At 35.2% G+C, this 27,621-nt stretch overlaps 1 protein-coding gene across 6 annotated transcripts in view; it reads left to right on the top strand.

Annotated features, from left to right (window-relative positions):
* The window catches only part of LOC113523154 (putative polypeptide N-acetylgalactosaminyltransferase 9), a 183,585-nt gene that overhangs the window by 125,139 nt on the left and 30,825 nt on the right, over nt 1-27,621 (top strand). For 5 of the 6 annotated variants that reach the window (XM_052891726.1, XM_052891723.1, XM_026909053.3 and 2 more), the window contains one exon: nt 14,218-14,240. The exons of the other annotated variant lie outside the window; for it this stretch is intronic. The gene's annotated coding sequence lies outside the window, so the exon portion shown is untranslated. The remainder of the gene's footprint in view (nt 1-14,217; nt 14,241-27,621) is intronic. 6 annotated transcript variants of the gene reach the window in all.

The following is a 27,621-nucleotide window of genomic DNA, read 5'->3' as shown; positions in this document are numbered from 1 at the left end:
TTGACAGACAAGAGATAAGAACAATGTAAGAAAGTTTATTCTCACTGGAATTAGTTTGATTCGATAAGACAAGATAACATGAAATGTATAGTTTATAATATTAAAAGCGTTATACTAATGTAATAGTAATGATAATTTATTATTTTATAATTTTTTAATTTCCAACAAATCAAAATTACATAGAAAATTTTGAACTTTAATATTAATAGTAAATAATCTTGCAACGATATTGAATCTACTATACACGAACGATCTTCTTCTTAGTAATTGAAATTTTGGAGTATATTTTTATAATTTGTATGATTTTTAAGAATAATATTATATATTATATTTAATATTTTATATACTTTGTTTTTTTATTAGATAGATAGATAGATAGATAGACAATTTATTTGCATTACTTACAGCACACAAATTACAATAAAAAAAAAAACATATTAGTTACATAGATTTATACAATATATATATTATTTGTATATTTTAGTAATATTTTCATAGATACTAGTTTATTTTCGTGTCTTACATAAAAATGTTAAGCTATTAAAATTATAAGCAGGTATATCAATATTGCAATAAAAAAATTGTTGCCACTTTCCTATAATATAAAAGCGTGGGGACAAAAAAGTCTTTTACTTATCTCAATTCATTTTTTTATATTCATTCACATTACTCATAAAAATGCCGGTGAAACGAATATCACTGAAATAATTTTCATTTCTCAAACTTATACTGTCATCATTATCATTTTCAATGACGCGTTTATTCGCCAGTCAGGCAGGCATTCTTTTCGTCGTTACGGGCGAGAAAAAATGGCGGAGTTATATTGTTTCCAGAATATGCGATAGCGAAATGTGCACAAAGCGTAATGTAACTGAATATACCGTGGCGAACAGTTTTTGTCCACTTTCATTAGTGAATGTTATTGGCTGGAAGCAGTTTCCTAGCCCACGAGAATTGTACAACTTATATCGGTCATGTTATTGTTAGTGTGATGTTTCTGCAGGGAATTGATATTAGATAACATAATGTTATATTTTATCGGACTATATGTAGGTGTCATATGTTATAATATAAATAAAAATGTGATGGGATACTCGTATTTACATATAAGGTAGCTTTCTAAGTAAATATTATACAGGTAATTTATAATGAAATGGCAATTGTGTTAATACATGCACAAATGTTTTATTGTTTTTGAAAAATAAATAAATATAAGTATTACCCAACATTAATTCATAATATTTGAAATGAGGAAATTTGTGGAAATAAAATGAATATGAGACTGAGACGAGACTTATTAAATAAAAAAAAAAAAACATCAAAATAGATTAAAAATAATTCACAATATAATTCAATTTGAAGATACTTAAATTTTTTTAATCTTCTTTTAATATCAGATCATTATTATGTACCTAATTTAAAGATAGTTTTAATATATAGAGCTACTGGTAGAAATAAACATAAAGAAGTCTTCAGGATTCAGAAGTAGCTGTATTGATTAAATATAATAAATCAAATATATACTATAATTTTTATAAAATCTTATCATTTATAAAAATAAACAAAACACAAAACGAAAAGTCAAAGAGCGTTGTTACAGCGCCGACGTTGTCAACTTTAAATATACTCGAAGCTCCAATACCCAATAATTTTACTGTCATGTTTAACAATTCAAACGAATTTGTATCCAAATGGCCGAATACATCAGAAATCTTCTTGAAGTATATAAAAGTAGTCGGATCTTACATTCGTCTGTATTTTGTTATTTTTTTTTTCGCAGTTTCGTGTTTTTATTTAATAAAGCAAAAAAAAAAATGCGTAATGAAAAGCACAATTTACTTGTCGAAACACAATTGATTATCTTTCTGCCCTTATCCCAAATATTTAGGTTCAACGTAATGTGATATTATACATATTACATATGGTTTTGGCTTTTGATTTTACGACCAACCGCCTGCCTGGTCTCAACGAGTAGAAAGGCATCTGTAGGTGATCTCTACCATCTACGGTATAATAAGAAAGGATTTAGGAAAAAGGAGTGAGTCGTTAGGTGTGAGCGAAGGAAGTTGATAAAAGGAAATGAAGAACTTGTAGGAAAAAGGGAAACAGTTAGTGGATTCTGGTCAGAATCTGCAGTGGCTCGGGAGGTCGAGGTCGCATACCCCTGGACCCTTATTCTGGAACATGACAGATTCATTATCATATTTATCATAAAGGGGAGATTTGCCAGTAATTGCCACGCCCAGCAGGCGGTTTGGCACCCACAGTTGGGCTATGGTGATATTTTAAGAGAGACGTTGCTGCTCATTCCTCGACCATTAAATTCCCATAGTCGCTTCTTATGATACGCACGGGAAAGGAAGAGGTAGCTCATTCTATGCTGCAACCACACGATAAACTGACAGATTAAATACTAGAAGAGATCACCACTGGCACACAATTCCGTGTTCTCAATTAAAATATTTTTAATCTAGGTTATATAATTATGTTGCCGTGTGGTTCTGACATAGCATGGGCCACCGCTTTTTTTTTAAAGGTGTCGTAAAACATGACTAAGGTCGAGGAATGAGCAACATCATCCCTCTTAAGACATCACCAAAGCCTAACTGCGGTTGGCAATCCGCCTACCAAGCATGGCAACTGCTGACAAACCGCCTAAAAGGGAGGCCTATATTCAGCAGTGAACAGATAATAACTGATATGATGTAGATGAATCGTGACAAAATACATAAATGAACGACGAGAAGTTTCGTAAACATATGTTTAAAGAGTGGCACTGCTGCTCACCCCTCGACCGTTAAGTTCCTCTTTCGACACCCACGGGAAAGCAATGGGTGGCCTATTCTATGTCGGGACCATATGGTTACGATTAGACAGAGCTAAAATATAAAAAAAAAAATCAACAAATTGATATGTTTACGGCACGTCTTGTCGTTCAAATATGTATTTTGTCACGATTAGATAGAACTAAATGGTACTTATTTAAAAAAATCAACCATAAAATTGATAGTGACGTTTCCGCTGTCATGTTACATAGATACACTAGTCGTTCCGTGTTTCTCTTTTTTGTATGTTCGTAATCGCTAAGCCAACAACGGAATATATCCGAAACTGTGTTTGTCGTCGAGAGGGACATGCTCAGTTATGATTTATGAGCTTCCCTTATATTTATTTCTTTTTATATTGTTGTCTCCCTTGTCAGAAGCCCTAACTGCTGCTCCCTTTTAGCTTACGCCTGTTTGTTTTCGGTTTTCACTTTTTTGTTTTCGTTTATTTTTATATTTATGTCTGTAGATATGCGAGTATATTTTAGATGATTTGCATTTTTTGCACGTTTCAAATATATAAATTTATACACTCAACTTTTGTTAGATGAAATGAATCAAGATATATTTATGTATGTCTATAATAATCTGGGAGATATTTCGTATTACTAGATTGTTTGCAATTGATGATAAAATGTATCGATGTCTCGTTTTATCCAATTATGGGAAAAAGAGATGCTGAGCTGTTGCCCTTGTGAACCAGTTCAGCCGTGAGCTCTCACGACTGAAGCGTAAGGTCGTGAACAATCTTTGTTTTATTATTTTACTAATGTGTACAGAAATCATAATGAAAGGTATTGTGCTTATTCTGTTTATTTTTATAGTTAATGGTATGCACCTATATCAAATTTGCGGATTTGACTATAAAGAATTATTATGAAAAATATATAATAATCTACGGAACCCCCATAAACAAAAGCTCTATTCCCTTAGTTACTGTATTGACTAGATTTTAAATGATATAAATATTTCTAAAAATATATTGTTATGGAAAATAAATAGGTACTACTGCAAAACTGCTTACTGCTCGCAATTATTCTATAACAACAATGTGAGTGCAACTATAGAATTGTAAATAACCAATTGCAGTTTTCAACGTAAATAATATGATAATTGATATTATAAATAAAAAAAATCTCTAATAACTTATAACAACATAATGGATACTCAGTCGTTTCAAAATGGCCATTTAAAAATGTTCCAAGTCATCACCCGTTTTTACGACTCATTTTATATCAATTTAAAATTACACAAGCACAAAAGAAAACGTTTAAATTATTTATTGTGCTATATAAAAGCGAAATAATGGACCGTGTATGGGTTGTTCATGGCTTTTTAATTGGATTTGGCTACATTAACCACTGAAACGACTAAACGATAATTTAATGTACAACGCTAAGGGCAGCTTGTTACAAGTTACGATGTTAGCCCACTGCACGATGAACCGTGTGACATTTATTCAGGGTTGCCATTTTGAAATAACCGAAAGTGAATTATCTGGATTATATAAATTAAATTGGGATGCGACAATGTATCCGTTATTAATTTGAAGTGACACCCATAAACAAATTTGAATCGCTATACAGTTAGGAAGCTATTTTTTTTAGTTTAAAGTAATGCAAAAAATATTCTAATTTTCATAAATTGTAAATACAAGGAAGACAATAAATGTCACAATGTATTCTGTGCCAATGATGACACAGTTATGCTTGCAGAGAGATAAATAAAACAAAATGGTTGTTTATAACCAGCAATTAATTGTTATAATTATTTTTATTTAGTAAAAATATGAAGTAATTTTTAGCACTTATGCATTTCCTTTAAGAATAAAATAAACTGAATATTACTTGTCGTAATGTTGCTAGTTTGACGTGCAGAAAAGAATTAGTTATTTTTGCAGTATAGTTTTATTTAAGAACTCTTAGAATTAATTTCCTGTAATATTTGCTCGAAACTGTAGAATTTTTTGTTGCATATTTAACTAGTTTTATAGAAACAGCACAAGATAGGAAACTATTGGGCTAGTTATATTACAGGTATTATTGTATTCCAATTTGACGTGTTAGATATAAAAATTACAGGATTCATAGGTATTTCATTCTTAGGAGTTGTAAGGTATGTAGGGAATGGGGGGAGAGGTGGGTTATAGACGTTACGGGGTTCTATGAGCTTTATGGTGCTGTTCTTGTTTTTAGGCAACGGTTACTACTATATATCAGAAGGGTTGATAGCTTATTTGTCATTTCTATGTTTGCTGGGCGGAAATTTTTAAATCTCTCACTATGCTTATGACAATTCATACTTGACAATTTTCTTATCATATTTTCTTTCTTTCTGATCATCACATGTTTATCTCTACGTCTACAGATACAGTAAAGTTTATATAATACTGGATTCCAATTTTTTTAATCATATTACTGATCCCTAAAAATAAACCACTATCGGGTAGAGGCTATACCGTTACATTTCAATGAATCTAGGACAACAGTGCCTACTTTTTCTCGAGTCTTTGATGTATAAACCAGTAAAACAAGTTTCACACTTCCGCGGAACAAACTTGTCGTCTAGTTCCGAATATAAACATACAATGGTCTTTAATTATCATTTTATTATCATGTTAACCTTTTAACGTTCCCATTGCTGGGCATGAGAGATATCAGCCTATTATCACGCTGACTTAGCGATTTGGTGAAGTTGTTTTGACATTTCTTTCTCTTGCATACTTTACTTTTATTCTTACTATTATTCCGAAAAATATAATTATCATTATTTCGGCTATTACTAGTCGTTATGAAATAAAGTCAGTGTTTTTCTCTTTTGAGGGCAAAATAGTAAAAAGTGCCATGACCATTTTGTGTTTATGTGCCGTTCACATGACTTCAGGTTTGTTGTTTACCTATGTATTCTTTTTTATATATTGTTTTTTGTTGTTTTTTTTTATTGTTTGTTTCTACAAATGTACAAATTAATAATATATCTATCTATCTTCTGATCCTTTTCCGATTATGTGATGTTTTAGCTTTCGTATATATCGTGTCCAACACAAAGTGAATCTAGTCTTTTATTGGATATTGGTGCAATTTTTAAGGCAATCTTGTATATTTTCTCATTCTATATTTTGTCCAATTTCAGTACCACTCCATTTTCAAATTTTTTTATGAATTTTTTTTTCATGTGAAATTTTCTAGCCCATACAATATAAGTAATAATTGACGAATTAATCATATAAAATTTTATTTACCTGTGCGTCATAGTCTATAAATATAGCCTGTGTTCGTCATACATTGAGACTGAGATCATAATAATATTACAAATAGTAGCGGATCTAAAATGAAATAATTCATTTCGATATTGTTAACTACATCATAACAAACTCTTTATTTATGTGCAAAACAGAAATGTACAAAAAATATTGATATGGCAAAAGAAAATAAATTAATTCAATTAGTTTAATACTACCACACCTGCAAGAAAAATAAATTGTACAAAAGTCGCCTATTTGGATACCATTCATATTTCTACCGTGAAATATCTGTAGTTACATAATTGTACTAAAAGGTACAATATTTAAAAATATGGAGACATATCATCTTCATCATCATCTTCTCAGCCATTACCTGTCCACTGCTGAACATAGGCCTATTCCTTATTGTATCTATGGAAGATACAATATGGAACGGTCCTAAGCCACCTACATCCATTGACTCCCTGTAATGCATTTGAGGTCTTTACTTCTAATTTATTTATTTTAAGTTTTATTAAACTCGTGAAAAACAACAGTAAACTTCCAGACGATTTTCTCGAAGTAATTTTACAGTACATCAACCCAATCTTGGATACATATTCAGTGCAATCTCGATACGGATTCTAAATTACCTCGACAGGTACACACGTAAATCGAAAACTCGGTTCTAAATCGAATTTTTAATAGAACACTATCGGTTTTTCGAATAAAACTATTCGGAATCAAAGATCGCGCAGGTATTTTTGTATCCTTACTCGTACAATATGTTTTGAGATGGGCGATGCCAGTTTAAAGTGTTTTGACGCGTAATTGAAAATTCAATTTAAAGATTTTATGTTCTTTTTTTAATGGTAATTTAATTTAGATCACAAAACAATTCTATAATGTACTTCTTATGCTAATTGATGCTGGTAAAATTCCTTGACACAGATACTTATATTAAAACATCACTAAAAAATAATAAGATAGAAATCTTCAAAAATGAAAATTATAATCAGCAGTCTCCTTTAGAAGTCAGAATCGCGGTGGCCTTTTGAAAGTCGGAAGTGCTTACTCGACGGCGCCGACTGATTTATTGTCTCCACCCGTCGGATATGAAATCGGCTACTGTCCTTAGAGGAGGCTCTTTGTGGAAATTGAAAAAACGAAAATGGTGATTTTAATTCCACTGAAACTTAGCTTGAATTAAAGTACATTTCTTTGTTATGTGTTTCTTAGACATAACGAAGAAATTGATGGATGTATGTAGTATATATATACTTGTATATTTTAATGTTTACTTAATTACGCGTAAACTGATTGGAATTCAATAAAAAATGGTATGCAGTGTAACTTGTATGGTATCATATACAGTCCATCTATATGGGTAGACCATATCTTAGATTTATACACAGAATTTTTTTATGCAACTTGAATGAATGAAGAATGGCAAACACCTAATGGACAGTAGTAAATATCACCTATAGGCTTGGACAGTGCCATAGATATGACAGAATATAATACTATATCGCCCGTAATATTCTTTATATGTTGACATTCCTGAGGATTAAAATGTTTTGCTTTTGTATCCAGTAATTTTATTTCCATATCACATTCTTCAAACTGAAACACAGCCATGCAAACGCAACTGCTTTACGGCGAAAACACGAATGGGACAGAGGTGCCCAAGCAGACAATCTTAGTACAAAGACTCCCTGTGATAAATATATTTGTACTTCATGCGGACAAAGTAGTGAATTACAGTAGTGTAATAACTCATAAAACTTGTGCATATTAAAATAAAATTTTATTCTGAAATGAAATAAGGGATTCTATCGTGACAAAATTCATATGAGACCAATACTGGTATGAAAACTTAGTCTTTCATATTGCATACATGCTAAAAAGATTCTTAGGGCTTTAATCCATAATGTTGCTGATATCGTAATATATACCGAAATATCACCAATTGTACTAACTTCCAAAGTAGTAGGGCAGAGAACCTACAACTGTTACTGGGATTGTTAACTGTGCAGTAATTCCATCATAGTGAGGGGTAAGAAATTGTTAGTAATAAAAAAGTTAGTCCTCATTGCTAGCGATATAGCCTGTCAGATTAATCATCACGCGGTCCGCCCTGGAAACCACGATGGATTCCAGGAGAGACCGCGTGAAAGTGATCTAACTTCACTACTCATCTATCATCACTTACGGGTACCCGACCCGCATATACAGAGAGAACGTATCATTCCAGTGTTACGACGTTAACAAAATTCCCATCATGGTGATGACAAACTCCTTAACAAAACTATCAACATAACCGAAGAGTAAGTTGAAAATTAAAAGCAACATAATATTTGGGTGTCGGCTATATTTGAATTGATATTTTAGATCTATAAGCCATAGTAGTATACTCACTAGGCCACAACACTAAACAAGTAACATAAAAAATTCAAGCAAATTGAGTATTACATCCTTTTTAAAGCCGCTTAATAAATAAGCACAAACTTTATCGCCGTAACTATTCAAGTAACTCGCTCTTGATTGGATAAAATATTACGGGGGGAAATATATAGAGCAGCGGTGTTCTCTTCATTATTTTACGAGAGACGTTTGCGTGAAACACCAACATCGAACGAGTTTACCGGCCATCAAAAAAACAGTCAAGTAGCAAAGTGGCCATAAAACACGGGGTTCTGTATTTATTTTATTGAGTGTTTTTACCGCGTATCGTGAGTGTTGTGGCATTAATAGTACGCATTTATATATTTTTTGCTTTGTAGACATGTATTTTTTTATTTGGTAACAACTCTGGAACCCTAAATACAATCAATTAATATAATAAATATTACTTAAAATTACAAAAATAGGTTCCTTTTCATTTCCTTCGTGTATTTTTACATTTCCTTATCGAATCGTTCAAGATTACCTAAACGTTCATATTCGATAACCTTTTTTATTATGTCTTGTACATTGACATTATTAATATAAAAGGTTTGTTACCTCTTAGCATTTTAAACTATTATCATTAAATTAAACTAATTTTATACAAATAAATCAATATATACCAGTCACGCGAACGAATCCGTGTGTACAGCTATTTATAAATAAATAATAAAAGAGATACCTTATAGATAAATACTGGCATTAATACAAATTAGTATTTTTTTTTTATTAAAACTTATCATTACATTATATTGATATTTCAATCATCAGGTTATTGCACTAGAAACCCAGTCAATTTCAGCATATATTTCAAAAGGCAAACGTACCCAAGAAAATTAACTGAATGAAGAATCGCGGCAATGCTCTAGAGGGATCCTTGCGTAATAAATCAAAAGTTGTCATATTTCCACTTGTTACAGACAGACGGCTGGAGGGACAAAAGAGTTCTAAACGGCTCCCTTTTGATATTTCTAGAGACAGTGACCTAAAAAACATAAAATACCAGGTGGGCATAAACTTGGAGAGCTAAGCGTTTCAAAGATAAATTCAAGTTATTTCGTTAAAAGCGTAAAAGTTTTAATTGATGAATCCTGAAGATGAGTGGGTATGAAGGGAGAAAGGAAGAGGCTGCTTGCTTACTCGTGAAACATTAGTTACGAGTATATATAGCTTTAAAATTGTTATTAAGAGGTACTTGGTAGTCGTTAAAGAGAAGTAATTGAACGTAAGTGAATTTTGTATAATCCCGGTGTATAATTAATTGGCTATTGGACGAAATGTTAATTATTTACAGGATGCTATTTAAGTTAATTATTATAATGTATTGTATTTGAAAGTAAATTATTTTATTAAAATTCCTAGTAAAAGGACATTTTGTGTGTTATACTATAGTATTATTATGGTTCATAAGATGATGTTACGTATATTAAATTTTATTTATGTCCTTTTAACCATTGTATTGTAATTCAGTTTACATTCAGCCATCTTAATTTACAAATATTGAGAGATATTTACAAACTTTAATCTGAAGTTTAATAAATTGATATTTTTTTTTTGTTTAATTTACACATAACACTTAGTTACTTTACCATTGAAGTAGAAAGTGTATAAACATTCCTTGCTTCATTAACTTGTATAGTATCTTACTAATATTATAAATGTGAAGGTGAGATTATTTGTTTGTCTGTTTATTTAGTTTGTTTGTTACACTTTATTGTACAGTAAAATCTTAGAATATATAATACAGAGTACTTAGAAAAGATTGAGTGTAATAACGTACTTATGCTCTAAAAAAGATTTCTTCCATTCAACCTTTAAATTTCTGATAGAAACCACAATAGGTTTTCGGGATTCTGACGATTTGACAACTGGTCATGTACTAGTATTTGGTATGGAAAATACTATATTTATTATTCTATTTAATGAATATATCCCGGTCACGCAGACGAAGTTGCCAGTAAAAGTTTGTAGGTAACTAATTGGATACTTGTTACAACATAATGCAATAAAATATCAACGCAACTATTGCAAGAACTTCGACTGTGCAATTTAATGACTGCTGCCGTTCGTGTGAATCTTAGAAGTCTTTCGATAGAGTTTTGTCGCATCTTCAGTTCTTCACCGTTTCAAAGTTGAACGGAACATGGAGCAAACTACAGTCAATTAAAAACTGCACTCGAGTTTTCTTTTAGTTTGAAAATTTATTTCATTTTCTGTGAAATGCGGTGAGATTTTATTTCTTGAATAATTTTAGGTTTTGGCTTTACAAACTGAATTACTTGCATTAACGACAAATATAGCTGAAGTCCTATTTTATTATTTTAATGATTTGACTTTGTATTGTATAATTTCATTTCCCAAAAGTTAACTGGGAGAGAATGCTATATAGTATTAAGTCCGCCTTTTGTACCAGTCTTTTTTTTTGTAATATGGTCAATTAAGAATAGATAAAATAAATAATAATAATTAACACAAAAAACAGTTGCTTTGAATGTCATAATCCAAACATGAGAAAAACATGAAAGTAAACCAAACTTATTGTAATCATTAAGAATAATTATTAAAGTTAACATATTTCAGTATATTTATAAATAACCGCAAAATAATACAATCAGATTCAGCAAGCGCCTTCTTTCGGGCATCGCTTAAAAATGACGTGAAATAATTTCAGTGAACCTGCAAACGTATTAAATTCAAAGTCCATAAAAGCCAACCGGCGTATTCATTGAACATATTTCAAGCCGAAATTAAGCTGATGTTAAGTCAATTACGAGTCAAGTCCCTTATTAGGGGCCGATACCGTCGGATATACGGATTTAAGTGCTTCGAGGCGCGTCGGGTCGGAAACTGAAATCGTGGCGGGTTCAGTCGGTCTCTACAAGGTATAACTGGCCTCGAAGTTACGGGGCGGAGAGCCCTCGAAATCGGACCAATCCCACAGTACGTGACATCATCATCAAACGAGTGGTCCTCAATACAAGCTTAGATATTCCGAGCATCGGATAACTGATTGGGCGTAGATTCTGGAGTGCAGAATTCAAAATTATTTTTTCCCTTTATGCAATTATTAAGCGACTTTTAAACGGAAGTCTCTCATTTCGAAGAGGCTATGTTTTTTTTTTTATTTATGATAGTGGACTGATAATTTATGTTAATACTAGCTTTTACTTGCGTCCGCGTGACTGGGATATATTTATTGACCAGGATAAGAAATAGCCTATTTTCTTCTTTATCCCATATAGCACGAATATACAATTTGACATGGCGATTAGTTAAGCGGTTGAGGCACTATAAAGTAATAAACAAATTAACAAACTTACATTTATAATATTAGTAAGGATATCTAAACTGCCTGCGTTATTGAAATATACTGGCAAGGCACCAGTGAGAGATGATAAGTGAAGATGAAGTCAGATTAGTTGATCTATCGTCTTTAATTCACCAAGAATAAAATAAGATAGTTTCCAGAGAGTCCATGTAAAGGTCGATCTGATAGAGTGTATATTGTTTGTAACGGGATCATTAACCCCATTGCAAACAATTTCTCCCTGAGTGACTATGTAACGTTCACCAATTATGAACCGATTTAAATAATATTTTTTTCCTGATTGATTTCGTTATAACAGTTAAAAATACCCAATGTTATTTTACATTATACGCCAAATTCCATTTAAATGTATCCGTTTCTTTTCCTGGCTGAATTAATCATCAACAATATTATGGTAATTATTTTCCTGCAACTGATTTTGTTACTAACTTCATAGAATGCATTCTTAGAATAAAAATATCCTGTGTGTTGTATACTAAATACCATATATCATTCATTCCTTTTCCGAGTTGATCATAAACAATATTTATTTATAAATGGTATTAAATGTGAGAATGAGGTGATTTTTAAATGATTGATTTTAGAAATAAGTAAAAAAAAGTTTTTTTTTATACTACTTAGATTGGCAAAAAAAGTTTTGTTTTAGTTTATAACCACGTATTTAGTCAACATTCAAAACAAATTGTTCTATTTATTATGGCAACACGGACAATATCTGGAAAACCGTAGTTTGCAATACGAGGTTTGTCCGGAAAGTACGTATAAAAGTTTTTTAAAAATTTTATTTTACAATTATTCAGGTAAATCAATTTTATCCCCTTCAAAGTACTCCCCCTGTGACATAATGCACTTGTGCCAACGCCGTTTCCACTGTGAAAGGCTCCTTGAATAGTATTGGTTGTAGGTTTCTCAGCTGCCCCGTCGTAGCTTTTTTTATCTCATTTATGTCCCCCAAATGCCGCCCCCGATACCAATTTGGTTTTTGGGAACAAGAAGAAGTCACACGGGGCCAAATCCGGCGAATAGTGTTCGGTCATAATGGAATTTTTACTCAAAAACTCACGGAACGATCTTGGCGCAAATTTTTTTCATTTGAAGTTCGTTTCTTAGAATTTCGTGGACCACGGTTTTGCCCAAATTAAGCTCTTCAGCCACCTGTCTGACCGTTAAACGACGGTCCCCATTAACACAAGTTCGAATTCTTTCCACGTTTTCGTCGGAATGTGAAGTGGAAGGACGTCCTGAACGTGGGTCATTTTGAACATGAATCTTTTTAGCCACTTGTGGACGGTTGGTTCCTTCACAGCATCATCCCCATAAACTGTTCTGAGATCGGCAAAAATTTCACGTGTTCTTGCCGAGTGAAAACTTGATATCGCGCTGCTCTTCAACGGAAGCGGGCTCCATGCCGACGGGGTTTCGTTAAGAGGTAACTTCACAGATGGCGTGACAAGCCAGTTGTGCACGGCGGTCAGACCAGAACTGAAGCATTGTTAGGGACATATATACCTGGCCTCCCCACTCCTCTTTCTCGCATTCCAGAACACTTTTATACGAACTTTCCGGACAGACCTCGTATGTTAACACTCCCCTTGCGGGTCCAATTTGATTCTGAAACCAGCGCTCCGATGTAATATGTAATATATTTTGTAAATTTATTGAATGAACGCCATTACATACAAATTTAGTTTCGCATTTTATTCTATAACTAGTAACATTCTATGGTTTGGCCCACGTATTTATTTTATGCGACTTAGAATAGCATACAAGCTACCGGCCCACCTGATTGAAAGTGGTAACCATCGCATTTAGACATGAACAGTACCATAGACATAACAAACTATGCTGTGTCGCCCATGAAAGGTATCTTCATGCGTTGTCATTCTCGAGGACTAAGGTGTTGTGCATGTGAATATATCGTAAATATATATACACTATATACTACATTGTTGACATCTTTATAATATTCATTTATGTTATTCAAAGTTGTAAAATATTCTTCATTTTTTCTTTTATTAATTAATTTTTTAATATATATATATATATATATATATATATATATATATATATATATATATATATATATATATATATATATATATATATATATATATATATATATATATATAAAATAATGTCATTAGCTCCTAAAAAGTATAAAAGTTTGTAAATAGAAAAAAACAACCAACTGTACATTAACTATAGAATACTAAAATCAAATCTTGGTCTTAACTATTTATTAAAAAATCAATCAATCAATTTTACATCTGATAAATTGTATTGTCAACCGGCTTTATTTGATACAATAAATAGATATTTTTTTCAAACAAAGTATTATTATCCATAGAAAGCTTTTGTACATTTATCAACTAATCGTATTTTTCTTTTGTTAACAGATTCTGATCTACAGAAATTAAAGGTAAGCGCACATTTTACATTAAGGCCACAGTAAAAATACATTAGGTACCTATTCACTAATGGAAATAGAAGGATCTGAACGAAAATACCATTAAACATTTTTCAATAAAACCCCGGTGGATGTCATTTCTCTTAGCCATTAATTCATCTATTGTGAGCGACGGGGACCGATTGCCCACGAATTCAATCAGTCCGGGACGACGGCCGATTCCGTTGGGATATTTTGTCCGATTATCGAGTGAACGGGTGACTCGTGAGAGTGTCTGACCATATTGATGTGACATTAATAGTTAAATATTGTTTTCTAAACGAATTTCCAAAAGAGAAAATAGTGCAATCCGTAATAGTTCAATATTAATTTTACGCTGATTAAACATGCTGAAGTGGCAATGGGCTAGTCATATAGTTCCGAGGAACCGACAACCGATGGGCAAGAAAGATTGTTGAGTGCCGACCATGTACGGGTATACGCAGTGTAGGACGACCTCCTCACTATATGGAGTGACGACCTGAAATGCATTGCAGTTAGTCAGTGGATGCAAGTGGTTCAGGACCATTTTTTATGGCAGTCTATGGGGAAGCTTATGCGGTCCAGCAGTGGACGGATAATGGCTTAAATGATGATCATGAAAGATGTTGCTTTCATTTGAAATAACAAAACTTGTTATTGCGATACAAATTCTATTTATAAATATTTGATTCTGTGCTCGAAATTCAAATATGTTTTTCTAATATGTCCACGAATTAATTAGTCGGTCATAGTATGAGTATTTTATCACGTTTTAAAGTGGCTGTTATTTGCATATCGAAATATTATGTCATGGAACATGGCAGACACACATCGTAGATGGAGATGATGGAATTATTCGAACTACTATATCCCCTCTTTCAACCGAAACACAGCTATGTAAGTATCATTGAGACAGAGGTATCTACGTTAACGACTTCCTGTAATGTATCCTTCTACTTTTTTAAGTAGAAAAAGTACTTTTTTAGTAGAAAATACTTCGTTTACAAACAATACATTAGATCGAATTAATGTTACTCGTATCATTCTCAGGAGAAAATCACTAAATAATATGCCAATAAAACAAAGAGGAAATAAATTAAATAAGACGAAACAATTTGAACGTACCAAAACTGTATCCGAATGACGAATCGACTTTGGAAGCGTCCTAAAATCGAAGCCCGATGTCATTACTATAACATTATTATCGATACAATTGTGTATCGTGACCCTTCCCAAATCAGATAAATTTAATGGAACTAAACCCAAACTTTTGATATATCGTTATTAACATTAGCCATATAACGAAATGTGTGACTATTGTTGTATCTTTTTTGTATATGGACAGAATTATATATCGGGAAATATATATTATAAAAAGAAACGATTCGATTGTTTGTTTGTAATAAATAAACATACAAACAACAAAAATTATAGAACACATTTTAAATATTCTTTCATATATATAAAGTTACGTTATCAGCGAGTAACACAGGCTGTATATTATTTAATTTATAGAATTTACAGGGTACAAAGAATTAACACCTGAGTCCTCAGAAATGGCAACGCATGAGGGATATTATGGACAAAACAGTATACTTTGTTATAACCATGGTACTGCTCATGTGTATAGGCGACGGTTACCATTTTCCATCAAATGGGTTGTCAGCTTGTTTGTCATTCTAAGTTGCATAAAAAAAAAAATTAAACACTTGCGTTGTTTACACATATTGTAAATGCACTATTGAGACTTAACGCGATGACAAATTTTCGCAAGTAAATTGTACTTACATAATTGTTATATACTGATAGTGAATTGTTTATTATTATTTTCTAAAATTCGGTCTAGTCGTGTGAAGACGGACTGGATTGCTACTGACAAATTTACAGCATTTACAATTATTTTGAAAATACATAATTGTAAATGCTGTCGGTTTAATATTAATGAAACACTAAACGAGGGACGAAAAGGGTTATTATTTGTAGTAATTGTCATTTCTGAAATATTAACGCAGAAATTTGAATAGTGAAATACGGGCTAGGAGGTTCGTTTTTAGACAAATCTTTGCATAACACAAATTGTTATTATATCTTGTACCTCTTTATATTATAAAAGACAGTATAAAAATCATTACGACTCCTTTCACTACCTTTCTTTCTTAAGTAGCATTATTATTTTCTATTATGTTCTATGAATATACATTATACTATTTCTATGACTATGTATTTTTTACAAAATTTCAGCAGTTAAGTGTTCACTGCTGAACATAAGCCTCTCAGCCTCTCCTAAGCCATAAAGGAAGAGGGGAGGGGTTGCCAGTAATTACCACACTTAACAGGCGGGTTAACAATCGCAGTTAAGTTTTTAGAGATATTTTAACAAGAGAGAGCTGCCCATCTCTCTACCATTATGTTTCTTTAGTGGCCTCTTATGACACCCACAGGAAAAGAAGGTGTGGCCTATTCTATGCCGGCACCACACGGCCACAAAATGTATGTATGCTCTGCTTAATTTGTTTTTCGAATGTAAAAGGGTCATTTATTAATTGGAACTAGTTACATCGAAAACATCTGTCTCTTATGTAATGTTTATGAGAGGTGTTTTTCACTTTGCAAAATTGTTTTTTGTTAGATGTCTACACTTCATAAGGAATTTACTAATTTCATTCTAAGCTAACGCTATACGTAATGTCTGTAAGTAGTATTTTACTTTTACATATTTGTAGGTATCAAATATTATACACGTTGATAATGAATTTTTTACACGAATTTATAGCACAATTTTATTATTGTTGTTTCCATATAAATGTATTTTATTACTTCTATTTAGAATCCCATACAAAATACTCAATTTATTATTTAGTTCAACGACCTATAAACAGGATATCTACGCTTATTCCATTATACGAAATGATTTCATCATATGTAGGTATCTATATTTAGGGTTACTGAATGTATGAATGTTTTTTTAATGGATGATAAATATAATGGTAACACGGCCTCCGCTATCAGTTTACTCTGGCGGGGCACCCGTGAGGGATAATAGATGAAGATGAGCAGGTTAGTTAGTCCATCGTGACGAATTCCATAAGAAGAATACCAATATAACCTTAATTGTCAGCAATGAAATAATCTTATCTCCCCCCCCCCCCCAATAATTGAATATTATATTGTATAGTTTGTAAATTTCAGTTGTTTATTATACAGGGTTAAATCCAAATCAGTAGCCATCCTTTCAAGGAAATTAAGTGTTCTGTCAATGAAACTGAAATATCTTCCGAGAAATATCAACAAAGTTGCACCTTCTATGCTAACTTGACAAGCGCTGTCTTAGCAGGAACGATTCAAAATTGTTTGTTAAATTTTGACCTATTTTTCTTTGGAAATATATACTAAATTACATAAACAACTACTAGTTTTATAGGTACCTTAATTGTAATAAATAAAAAAATAAAAGTTCAGTATTTCATTACACTTGAGGATTTTAAACATGTCTAAACAAGACGCTGAGAACTACATTCGAGCAAATAACGTATCACTTACAGGTTTTCTCTTTTAAAATTTGAGTTAATTTCTTTTTTCTTTTGTTTAAAATTGTGCATTTATCTTTACATTTTATTTATATGCACATCAAAATCATTATCAGCCACTTTTATATTTATTAATTTTCTTAAATCTTTGACATTATTTTTTGTTCCATGTTAGTTTTTATCTTAAGGTTTTTTGTTAATATATTTTAGAAAATTAAATTTTGATAAATATATTTTTATTGTTATATTTTTAATCTAAACACTTCATAATTTTTTTTAATTAGTATAAACGTCTAATGTCAAGCTATGATTTTACCATTTTGCTCCGGCCATCTGTATTTGACATCGAGAGAATCGTTAATGTTTATTAGCCATATTGCGCTGCAATGACTACCCGAAAATATATTTCAGCGTGCTACAGACTGTACTTTATTATATAATTTTCCATTTGCAAGCGATTTCATAGAAATTACGAGCGGTTTAATTGCGGCCTTCCCATCTTTGCTACTAATTTGACAAATAATCTTAATTTTAGAAATGACTTTTCAAGAGTTCTGCTTATTTCGTCTAAAATGAACGTGATATGACTTTATGTTTATTACATAAATTGTATCATTTTATTTCATCAGGTAATAAAACAATTTGCTGTTAAATTGTTGATGAAGTTGAAATGAGAAGTGTTAATGAAAAGCCTGGTATTATTACGAGTATAATCGTAATTATGTATTTTAAAATGTCATTATTTTACTCATAATATTTTTATGTTTGTGCATAAAATGTGATTATAAGAATAATATAAGTTAATGACTTTATACCCGTATTACTTATCAGAGTCGTGACGAAAATAATTTTATAGAAATAATTTAACGCGAATAAGTACAAATATGTATACTTACTTATTTATATTACTTAGAAACAATTAGGTAGGTATATGGTGTTATTAATAACTTATAAATATGGTAGGCTTCAAAATCGAGAATAAATTCTTGTGTATTATTTGTCATTTCAACCGTTAACTTTCCACTGTTGAACATAAGCTTTTCCCATAAGGGGAGTTTTGCGAGTAGTTGCCACACTTGGCAAGCGGATTGGCAACCCCAGTTAGACTTTAAGAGGTGTTTTAAGAGAGACGCTGTTCTCTCTCTCTACCATTAAATTTCCTTAGTCGTCACTTACGACACCTACGGGAAAGGAAGGAGTGGTGCCATTATAATATTTTTAGTACTTATCGATTATCTACACGTATCTATCTGTCAACATTAAGGATACGTGTGTGACGAATTGTCTCGGTGATTTACATATACTACATCTACTATAAGAAAATATTGTATATAATAATATCTACTTATACTGAGAAATCACCTGAAGATAATTACGCCAATAACCACGCATAACACCGTGGATAAGACAGAATATATCGCTGGTGATTGAAAAGCGATTTACCTTTGAAAATATAGTGACTTTTGCCTCAGGTGAATACTAAATACGATTACTACTGCTTATTGCTAGAAATAGTAAGATAGTACCAAAGTTAAAATAATATAAGACAAAATTTTACCAACTTTTACCAAATTTTACCAAGGTACCTCTATGGCCCTTTTCTTAAATACATCTTCAACAGATTTCAACTGCATATTCGTTAACACGCACTCAAATCTCTGTAAATCGTTCCCGATCATTTCTTTAGCTATCTTATCCGGCTGTAATACGAGCGATTTTATTTCAGGTGCAACGTTACCATTTTCCTCTTTAAGCCCTCAGAATTGCTACGGCTTAAAGGGGCGAATCGAGGTGGGGATTTGAGAGTATGACGACTTTCTTAACGGATTCCAAAGATACACGCAAATTATCTATTATATCTTTAATATCTATTTCACCGTACATTTTATTAAAATACGTTTAATGAAAAAGAGAACGTATTTTTATTGTTGCTAATTGTATGACAATCATTCTTTTCTAATATCCCTTACAAATGTTATAAATGTGGAAGTAAAATTTTTTGTTTATTACTTCTTGGCGCTTTATGAAATTTGATATACAGACACTGTATAGGATGGAGAAGGATACAGGCAACTTTTTATGTTGGTCGGTGAACATATCCAGGTTACGTGGACGAAGTCGCGGGTAATAGCTAGTTTATTAATAAATTGAAATAAAAATTTATCACCGAGTGACGTGTGCTGCCATCTTCTTCTAAAACTTGTTACTGTTAATTTTCAATAGATGGCATACTTTCAACTATCGAAATGTATTATTAAAAGTCCGTGTAGGCATCATCATTGCTTTTCATAATATGTTTAATCTGGAGTAAATCTCTGCTTGATTTCCCATGATTAGTCCAATAATAATAAAAAAAAAGTAGTTTCCATTTTATTAATTAGAATAACATAATATTTTATGTATTAAAAATCATGGTATATTTCTATTTAATATTAGTATATATACTAAAATTACTACCCATTTTCTTTATTTACATAAAACTATCGTTCACTTAATACTATATGTTCAGATGAGTAAAACTGTAAATTTATTTATGTCAACATGTAGCATTATCGACATGTAGACATGAGTGCGGTCTCGGCATAGAATAGGCCATCCCTACTTTTCCCGTGGGTGCCATAAGAGGTGACTAAAGAAACTTAACAGAGATGGGCGGCAGCGTTCGTCTTAAAACATCTCCAAAGCCTAATTGTGGTTGCCAATCAGCCTGCCAAGCGTGGTAAAACACCTCTAATAAAGGAGGGGAGGGGGCTATGTTCAGCAGTGGATAATTAACGGTCGATATGGTATAAAAATGTGAATTAGTAAGAAATACGCAAATATATAATAAGTAAATCATCAAAGCCATTCGCTCTAGATAAGGATTACTTTACAAAATTTTGTAAACAAAATACACGAGAAGGCCGATCTAAAGTTGTTTTCTATTTTTGGTTAATTACTTTTAACTAAAAGCAGATATAATTTGTTTATAACGTAAAATACGATTAGAAGATCAATACATATTTTGCGATATACTAAACATTAAAAAAATCATAATTTGAGAAAAAATATTTTCGGTCGAACAAAATACCTCAATGTATAACTATCATATCTTTTAAATGTAAAACTGCAAATAAATTCAGAAAAGGGAAGTCTATGAGTACAAGAATTTAGAAAGCTACGTGGATAAAAGTAGGGCTAAGGGTCAATAGAAATGATTTGTGGAGCCATCAGCAGGCTATCTCGGTAGAACTGAGGCACAAGGGTACGAGAAAGGTATAAAGGTGAATTTTATAAAAGGTTTCTCAGATGATTGTTATTATAAGTGTTGTTATTAAAAAATAAATATACTGTCGACTATAATCTTTGAACTCTGATAATCAGAGATATTTATTGACTGTTATCGTTTTGGTGAACGTAACTCTCGTTATCTTTAAATAGTTCAAGCTTAATTAAATTTAAAATGCCAGGGTTCAACCTACCCCTAATGTAATGTAATGTAATGTAAGAAAGACTCTGTTTTCCGCACTTAGCCTCCCATTTGGGCCGTTGTGCGTGTGAGTCGTGGCTAGTACAGCCAACCTAGCTCCGCCCAGAAGCGCAGAAGCTTCCTGGGTTCTTCACAGGCTTCACGGAGCGACCTCACCGTTCCGAGGATTTCTAAACGTTGATGGGCCACAGCCTCACATTCCAGGATTACGTGAGCAGCCGTTTCTTCAGCGTCGAAACAGCCTCGACATAGAGGGCTGTCTGTAGCTCCTATTGTGTATAAATGTTTGTTTAATGGACAATGACCCGTTATTGTCCCTATCATTATTTTGAGGTTTTTTCTATCTAGATGTAATAAACGTTTTGATAGTCGTTGATTCAACGTAGGTACGGCCAATTTTGATTGTCTGCAATCAGTAGCCTGTATCCATCTTTGGTTTTGTATGTCAGCGGATCTTTGACGAATCCACATTCGAAATTGCGAGAACGGAAGAGGAAGAAGTGGATACGGGCCTATCACCCTCGTTCCTGAGCCTCTTCTAGCCAGTTCGTCTGCAGCATCGTTACCATAAGATCCACTGTGCCCTCTTATCCATTGGAGGATAACTCGGTTATTGGAAGATATCCTATCCAGTGAATGGTGGCATTCAATTATCAATTTGTTGTTTGTCTTGTTGTTTCGTAATGCTTTTAGTACTGCTGCGCTGTCAGATAAGAATCTAATGCTAAAACCATTTATTCCTAGCTTATGTACAGCTGCAGCAGCCTCGGTTATTGCAACACATTCGCATTGGAATATTGAGCTGTGTACGCCAAGCGGTATGTGCACGTTTATATTCAGGTCTAAGGAAAAGACTCCGGCTCCTGAACCGTTCTCGGTTTTGGAGCCATCGGTGTATATGCGTAATTCATGTACACCGGATTGGTCCTTTTCCTCTTCTTGAATTTGTATTTGGTATTTTTTGTTAAATATATAATGATTATGAGTCCTGTCGCACGGAGCCGCAATCAAAGGTTCATATTCGATTGCCTGGTTCAGAATAGAAGTGTGGGGACTGTAGTGATTTTTACCCCATAGATCCAGATGCATTAGTCGGATAGCGGCTAACGCCGCTTCCTGCTGTATGTGCAGGTCTAGGGGTGTTATGTTGAGGGCCAACTCTATTGCTGTTGTAGGAGCTGTTTTCATGCAGCCGCTGACAGAAGAGCAAAACAGTCTCTGAAAGCTTTTTAGTTTGGCGGCGGTGGTCGATAGTTTTGTCCTCGGCCACCAAACCAGTGCACCATAGACCAACATTGGCCTGATTAGAGCTATGTACAGCCATAGAGTTATTTTTGGCGAAAGACCCCATTTGTTTCCTAGCATCTTTTTGCACTGGTAGAATGCAATTGTGCTTTTGTTAAGTTTGTAGTCAAGATGTTTATTCCAAAGCAATTTACTGTCTAGTATTATGCCAAGGTACTTGACTTCTTCCTTAAGTTTCAGTTCCGTATTGAAGAGTTTTGGTAGTCTGTAAGGACATGTAACTCTTCTATTTGTGAACATGATTAATTCTGTTTTTGTAGGATTAACCGAGAGTTCATGCTGTGCGCACCATCTCTCAATTATTTCAAAATACTCTCATGCGATCACACAGAGTACCTTCGAAGCTTCCTGTTAAAAGTACAGCTATATCATCCGCATAACCTACCGTGTAGAGGCTGTTATCGTTAAGCTCTATTATGAGCTCATTTACGACTATGTTCCACAATAGTGGTGACAGTACACCGCCTTGTGGACAGCCCCTACCGACGATTCCTCGTGTGGTAGTATTTACAGTAAATTGTATAGCTCGTTGTTTAAGCATGTTATGTATCCATTCTCTAAGTGTTATTTCTACTCCATGTGTAGCTAGTGCCCGACTTATACTGGCAAAGTTTGTTTTGTCGAATGCCCCTTCGATGTCTATAAATGCACCTAAGGTTGGCTGCTTCGATTGCAATGCATTGCCTATTCGGGATACTACGTTATGAAGTGCTGATTCAGTTGACTTGCCTTCACTGTAAGCATGTTGGTTAGGATGTAAAGGTTTGCACAGGGAGACTTGACATCTAATCTCTTTGTCACATAGTCTCTCCAAATCTTATATATGTTTTCAAAAAGAACGAGGTGAGACTGATGGGTCGAAAGGATTTGGCCACAGTGTAATCTCCTCTACCTGGTTTAGGAATAAATATAATTTTTACCTCACGCCATTTCAAAGGTATGTAACGGTGAGCTATGCACGCTCGGAACAGCTGTACTAAGTAGTCAGCTATGACGCTCCCGCTCCATTTCAGAAGGGCTGGAAATATTCCATCCAGGCCTGCCGCTTTAAATGGTAGAAAGGTACTGATTGCCCATAGTAGTTTTTCTTTATCTATAACTCTGTTTGCTACTTCCCAGTCCGAGCTACTGGTTTCCCTTTCCTTGTATGGTTCCCATGACCACTCCGCAGTAGTCTGGAATCCTGGAAAATGTGTGGTTAGTAGCAATTCGGTTGTTTCTGTGTCGTTCTTTGTATAATTATTATCAGGTTTCTTGAGGCAACCTATTGTATGATCTTTCTCATTAGAGAGACATGCTTTTACTTTAATCGCCTGGTTATTGTTTTCTATATTTGTACAAAAACGCCTCCAGCATTCTTGCTTTCTCTGGCGTATGAGTTTCTTATATTGTTTTTTGGATGTTGTGTATTTATTCCAGTCTTCTTGTGACCGTTTGTTCATGGCTATGTTAAACAATTTCCTTAACTTACGACGGTGTCTTTCCAATTTTGGACACCACCAGTGTTGCCTCCCCCCATACTGTGGTGTGGTTAGGGCACAGGACTGTTCATAGCTTGAGGTTAAAATGGACGTGATGTAGTTTGCACTATCGTCCAGATCTGTTACCGCTAAATCGTCTAGTAGTGGCAGTTGATTGTCAAATTTTTCCCTGACCAGTGTAAGAAATTTATGTTGGTCAGTCCTTCGAGGTATACGTCTAGGCTGTGGTTTGGGTAACTCCATATTAATGGAGAATCGAATCCATCTATGATCTGAGCATGATATTTCATTGGATACATGCCAGTCACAAACAGATTCCGAAATACCAACAGTCGTTAGAGTTAAATCTATAATAGTTTGTGATCGAGCGTTTATAAAGGTAGGTTCAGAACCTTTGTTAATTAGAGTAAGGTTATTACTAAAAATAAAATGCAGCATTTCCTCACCTCTGTTATTGCACTTGCCGTTACCCCAAAGGGTATGATGCGCGTTGGAGTCGGCAGCGATGACCAGATCCAGCTTCTCCCTCTCACAAAACTCGACCAATAGGTTGAGCTCCGGAGTTGGTATGTCCTCGTCGCTCGGCAGGTATGCGGAGGCAAGGACAATATCCGGGAGATGCTGTTCTGTCCTAGTTAATCTGACTGCTGTCAGGTTCCTTGAACAGAATTCGTTGATTAGTAATGTTGGTACATGTTTCGGTACTAGTATACATGTTCTCGGTTTACTTACGGAGGTGTCTAGAAGAAGTTTTCCTCCGCTGTTTCCAAGACCACATATCCTGTTTTTCCTGATCCACGGCTCTTGGATCAGTGATATATTCTGTGTGTTGTTTTCCAGCACTCTGCGTAAGGAAGCCGTTGCAGTTTGGCTGTGCTGGAGGTTGATCTGTATGATTTTAGTCTTCCCGGAGAGGGGAGGAGTAGAGGACACCATCGCTGGTTTCACTCTCTCCCCCTTCCGGAAATACACTCTTCATCCGAGATAGATCTCGGAGAAGGCAGATATTGCACTTCCATCGCAATCGGGGGTTCCGCGTGCCCAGGCACGGTCGCAGCTTCCCTCGTCGACAATGTCGGCTTAGGTGCCGCGCTCTGCGTCAAGGTTCGCGCCTCCTCCGGTTGTTGCGTGGGGTTTGTATTGGGTTGTGGGGAAGCATCTTTATCCAGAAACCGAATATAAATGTTCCCCATGAGGTAATATAATCTTCTGTCCTGGGCCTTTAACAGATTAGCATCCGTTTCCGGCACCCGGAAGAACAGACAGGTTCCTGGGGGATCCGATCTGGCCCTCTCGTGTGTCAGTGTCCAGGAGTTAATGTTCAAGTTGCGGTTCTGCCGCGCCAAAAGCTTCCGTAGTGCAGCTGAATCGCCAGTATGACCCGGTACGAATAGCAGACACGGTACTTTCTTTGGGATAGCTGATTGTGGCCTGACAACCAATTTTGAATTAGCTACCGGTGAGGCCATGTTTTGAACGGTCCGATTAAGCCAGGCTAGCGTGAAAGCATCCTCGCACCAGGTTTTGAGGACGCCATCCGCATAGTGTGCTCGGCCTCGGAACCTTATATCGTTTGGTTCAGTTTCAAGGGAAGCATCCGGTTCCGCCATGAGCTCATCCCGAAGCTTGCCTTCTATTTCTTGCCGAATACCTTTAGCTTGCTCTTGCGTCATGTCAGAGAAGGGTTCCATCATAACAGCAACGCAGAGCTCGTTAGCGATGAAGGTTGCGGCCGCTTCAGCGTACGACGCAGCGGTTCCTCTCACCGTTCGGGGTTTGTTGGTTTTGGGTTTTTTACCAACCCCAGTCGGTGTTACAGAATCCTCTGGACGTGCACGCTTCTGCGCCCTCGGCTCTGGTTTTTGTTGATTATTACATGATTTCTTTCGACCTCTTGGTTTCATGCTGCGCTTGCGTATGCCTGTGGAAGGCGTAGCACTCGCACCGACAGACGCAGGTGCCGAGGGCCCGCCCAATGTTACCTCTCCTACTGGTTTGGTTTCCACTGGGCGAGAACCCAGTCCCGCGATCTGCCTCGCAGCATCTGCTGCCAATGCACGTTGTGCCGCTGCCTTCGCTTTGGCTTTAAGGCGCCGCTTCTTAGAGGCCGACATTGGTTTTGTTATTGTTTTCCAGGTTAAGTCTGATGGTGATTGTATGGCATCCTTAAGGGATGACATATCCATCGTTGGATAGTCTATTTCTGCATCTGACGCAGCCTTTGAAGACAAACCCTCCGCCACAGCCTCGGTCAGCACCACTGGTTTTCCCTTGGAGGACGCTTCCTTTGACGCAGCCTTAATTGGCGCATCTCGGAGTGCGTCTTTCCTTGGTTCCACCGTTGTAGTAGCCGTCCTTGGTCGGGTAGAGGGAGTTGCCTTGCACGGCGCATCCTTGGACAACGACGTGGATGGTGCATCTCGGGACGCTGCCTGGGTTGGCGCATTCCGTACCGCTACCTTCCTCATCGTATCCTTGGACGCAGCCTTCTTCGGCGCATCATTTGCATTTTTAGACTTAGGGGCATCGGAGGACGCAGCCTTGAGCGGTTGTCGCTTAAGCGCATCCTGAGACGCAACCCTTTGTTCTGAATGTTTAGGCGCATCCGACGACGCAGCCTTTGGTAATTGATGTTCAGGCGCATCCAATGACGCAGCCTGTGATGTTGGTTTTGTTGTTTCGTTATTTGTCTCATTGTCCATGAGGTTGTTTGGTTTTATTCACCTCAGGAGCTCTCCACCCGCCACGGAGCCCTCACGTCGGGGACGTCATTCGTTCTACGAATGATCGCCAGAGCTACTCCCTTGGTATAGGCTCAGCAACTTGAGAAGAAGGTGAATCTGCACGCAGCAAAGCATCAAGAGCGCACCTACGGCACGAGACAATACCATAGGCTCTACCTCGAGACGCCGTGCCGCGCCGACTACCCCTCCCCAAATCGCCGATCCTCGCTTAACAACCCGCTTATGGGATGTCGCAGCCGATTGATCGTGGTTAGCTACTCCACGACCGCCCGTTTGAGAGGAAATCCAGACCGAAGAGATGTGTTGTGAGCAGCGTACAACTACCGCCGGCACACTGCTGCACTCAATCTCCAGGACTCCTTCATCCCTCCGTACGGGTCTCCGCGCACGGCACAAACACGCGGGAGGTCATTACTATCCACCATCAGTCTTGTTTGATGATGAACACGCAAGAACATGACCTCTCCATCCCTGCATTGGACGCACGGCAGTTTTAGTTACGTCTTTTTTTCATGGAACTAGACCAATAACAAGGCGGCAACCTCGTGAAGGCTAGTCTACCGCACTTGCCTTGAGGATCTACACGACTTCTGCGCTCTCCCTCAAGACCACGCCCCCCCACCCCCTCTGAAGGAGGAAGTAGTGTAGGCCTGTATCTGTACTTCTGACATTATACTCTAGAAGCAGAAACCTACCCCTATCAATTTAGATTAATTTCTTAAAGATATTTTCTATTACAAAAAAAGTTACTTAAAATTTGAAATGGACACATAGAATTTTTATTGTAAGCCTAATTCAAAAGCCTTTGAAATCTGGAAATCTAAACTTTATATCACTAGAACTCGA

This window comes from Galleria mellonella, unplaced genomic scaffold (assembly GCF_026898425.1).
Source record: "Galleria mellonella isolate WM207_F2 unplaced genomic scaffold, CSIRO_AGI_GalMel_v1 utg1432, whole genome shotgun sequence".
NCBI classification, from domain to species: domain Eukaryota; kingdom Metazoa; phylum Arthropoda; class Insecta; order Lepidoptera; family Pyralidae; genus Galleria; species Galleria mellonella.
The sequence above is the reverse complement of the archived record's forward strand: the minus strand, read 5'-3'. Positions and strand labels throughout refer to the sequence as shown.